This window comes from Arachis duranensis, chromosome 8 (genome assembly GCF_000817695.3).
Source record: "Arachis duranensis cultivar V14167 chromosome 8, aradu.V14167.gnm2.J7QH, whole genome shotgun sequence".
Lineage (NCBI taxonomy): Eukaryota > Viridiplantae > Streptophyta > Magnoliopsida > Fabales > Fabaceae > Arachis > Arachis duranensis.
In genome coordinates, this window is record NC_029779.3 from 29,369,646 (window position 1) to 29,373,739 (window position 4,094).

Below are 4,094 nucleotides of genomic sequence, written 5' to 3' on the forward strand. Positions count from 1 at the left end.
ATCCCTTTAATATAAAAATAAAATGTGTGCAAATTAAACTATTTAACTAGTAAAGTTACTATCAAATGAAAAGCGAAAGTTCAGAGCCTTTTTCCTCGTTGAAGCCGATATATAAATAATACTTTATTTATAGGTTCGTTGTTGCATCTTTCGTCAATTCTTTACTGATACAGCAACCATCAACACGCATGAAGTTATGTATATATGTTCTGTTTTTAGATTCTATTAAATCCTATTTATCGCATTGTCTTCTAAGATATAGTTATAAAAGTTAATCATATTTATTGATGTGATAGTATAATCAAATAAAAATGGAATTTGATGAATCTAATTTGTAATGCATTGATAGTGAACATAAATCATTATGTTGTAGAAAATAATTATTAGTTATATATAACATATTTTTATATATTATCATTATATCAAAATTAAATTTATGAAAATTTTAATTTCATTTTGATCGATGTATTAAAAGTTAAATTATTATATGCATGCATATAGCATAATAAAGTCAATTAATTAATTAATTAATTAATTAATTTGTTCATTTAAATAAATATTAAAATTTTAAATTAATGTATGTATATAACAATTTATTAGTCTGTAATAAATTTTTAAATAAAAATAAAAATAATTATAAAACCAATCAAATATATAAAATAAGTAGTGCTAGGGAACCAATGGCCTAAACGTACATCCGGATAATAAACATCTCATGTTATAAAAAGCTAATTTTGAATTCACCAAGGTTCGAACACTTGATCTTTCGGATCTAAAACTCTAATACCATGTCCTGAAACCACTCATTCCAAAAGTATAACCTGATAAGACAATGTAACACCAATAATCATATCTCTAATACTTTCTAAACCTTCATTGTACATATTGTACGCTTAAGTCATTGACTCCCTATACTTTCTAATATAAAATATATAAGTGTTTGTAGAACTTTGTTAGCATAGAATATTTGATCCATTTTTTTTCCGGAATAGTCCTTGTTGGAAAACGTTTTGGGGCTTGCAACTTATTGGAGGCATCTTTATTATCGTATATAGTAGCAAATCCAGGGCAAATGAAAAAGATAATAGTAGCAGATATGATTTAATATCGAAAAAGTCTAGGACCAATAATTTTTGTGTATTTACTTAACCATCAAAATAAAAGTAAGTGATTTTTCATTATTAAATGTAATCTCACATCATTAAAAATACTATTAATTACCAATTAATGATTATAAAATACCAAAATTACTGGCATCCTAGCATTCCTCTTTAATATCTTCTAAAAACTTGTGAAATATATGTAGTCTTGATAAGGGATGTAATATATATTTGATTACGAAATCGCTACTAATTTTTTTTTTTAAGTTAGGAATAAAACTCGAAGTCACGATTTCTGGGTAAGTAATATATATAAAAGAATTATATCATTTGAGTTATAATTCGTTGATTACGAAATTATTACTATTTATTACTAAATAGTGCTAGCTACTATCATGGATGCTACACATCCATGTAACCATGTAATCAAGTTGGCCAATTAAATGAAACGTAAAATTAACATGCCCAACACACACGAAATCGCTCTTGTCCAACGCTTCTTCTCCCCACGCTTCTTCTTCTTCTCCCGTGGTTCTTCTTTTTCGCCTTCTTCTTCGCGTTCATCCTTCTCCTCTTCCTCCTCCTTTTTCGCGTTCCTTCTTCTTCACGTATTTTCTCATTATTGTCATTCTTTTGTTGTTGTTGCTACTGAATTTTTATTGTCTTTTCCTCCTTCTCTCTCTGGTGAAGAAGCAGTAGAAGGTGAGAAAGAAGAGTTTTGAATAGTGCAGAATGAATCGAACACAGTACTATGGTGAACCGAACACAATACTCATGGTGAACCGAACGTAGTACTCACGGTGAACTGAACACAATACAATTATATAGTACTGAGTGAACGAAACATAATCCATTATATAAAATCAAATTTAAACAGCTTTCTCAGAATGAACCGAACACAGTACTCATGGTGAAACAATTGTATAGTACTGAGTGAACAAAACATAATCCATTATATAAAATCAAATTCAAATAACTTTGCCTACAATTTACATATAATCAATTCAATTCAATTCAATTCAGTACACCTCCGTCCATTTAATTCAATTCAAATTAGCAATTGCTTTCCATTCAATTCGATTCAAAATTGAATAATCCAAACTTTGTCAGTTTGATTCGTTTCAGAAGAGTAATTCAAATCGCTCTCCTGTTTACCAAAAAATTATGAACCCCTAAACACTGAACCGTAAACCCTAAACCCTAAACACTAAAACCAGAACCCTGAACACTGAACCCTGAACCCATAAACCCTAAATCTCTAAAACCCTAAAACCTAAACCCTAAACCCTGAACCCAAACCCTGAACTCTGAACTCTGAACTTTGAACCCTGGACGCTAAACCTTATACCCTAAACCCTAAACCCTGAACCTGAATCCTGAACACTGAACTCTGAACCCTGAATGCTAAACCCTAAACTCTAAACCCTGAACCCTACCGTAAACCTTAAACCCCTAAAACCTTGAACCCTGAACTCTAAACCCTAGACCCTAAACTCTAAATCCTAAACCGTGAACACGGTGAAGTGAAATTAATACACGGGACGAACCGAAAGTTTGAAACACACTGAACCCCTGTACACTGAACCCTGAACCCATAAACCCTAAACCCTAAAACTCTAAACCTTGAAACCCTATCGTCATTCTTTTGTTGTTGTTGCTGCTGTATTTTTTTTTTGTCTTTTTCTCCTTCTCTCTTTGGTGAAGAAGCAGTAGAAGGTGAGGAAGAAGAGTTTTGAATATTGCAGAATGAACCGAACACAGTACTCATGGTGAACCGAACACAGTACTCATGGTAAACCGAATATTGTACTCATGGTGAACCGAACACAATACAATTGTATAGTACTGAGTGAACGAAACATAATCGATTATATAAAATCAAATTCAAACAGCTTTCTGCAGAATGAACCGAACACAGTACTCATGGTGAAACAATTGTATAGTACTGAGTGAACGAAACATAATCCATTATATAAAATCAAATTCAAATAACTCTGCCTTCAATTTACATATTATCAATTCAATTCAATTCAATTCAAATTAGCAATTGCATTCCATTCAATTCGATTCAACATTGAATAATCCAAACTTTGTTAGTTTGATTCGTTTCAGAAGAGTAATCCAAATCTCTCTCCTGATTTAAAGTTGCATTGAGTCATTTATTGTTTTGATTCAGAAGTGTAGATCGAAGAAGAAAATGAAGAAGAATAGGAAGAAGATAAATGCAACTAGATCGAAATAAGAAAACGAGAATATGAACGCGAACAGAGGAGAACGGCGAAAGCAATGCAGATCAATAAGAAAGAACGCGAGTAGAGGAGAAGAAGAAGAAGAAAAAGAAGAAGAAGAAGGAAGAGGTTTACGTTGCAGCAGAAGATTTACGTTGAGCAAAGTTTAGGTTGCAACACATTATATGTAGCGCGTATATGACAAACGAGTAAGCAAGTAAAAGATGCACGTATAGAAAAAATTACTTGATTAACAACTATGTAAAAAATACATAGATGCAGAACTTTTCCAAACTACTATATAGTTATAGTTATCCCTAACTTAAAACTCTTAATATTTCATCCATTTAAAAATAATTGTCAATTTGTTTACGGGTTTGATTGTTATTGCATCAAAGAGTTATTTTAAAATAATGAAAATATTATTAAATAACATGCATTCATTTAGGAAAAGTAGTCTATGCCTATATGCTTTTAAAATGTCTTCACTTATCTTCATGGATTGTTAAATTTCAACGAGAATACCAGATTTCAACACCTACCAGCGTTAAGTAGGATAAATGTTATAATATATTTAAAATATTATATATTGATATAATATTTAAATGTATTTTATATTAATTTTATATTTATTTAGTTCGATATTATATTAATTTTATTATAATAATTAAATTATATTTTTAGTTTATAAATAGACACTCCTCAATATACATTCGATAATATATAACATTTAATATTTATTCATGAATTATTTTTAGGAATTTAA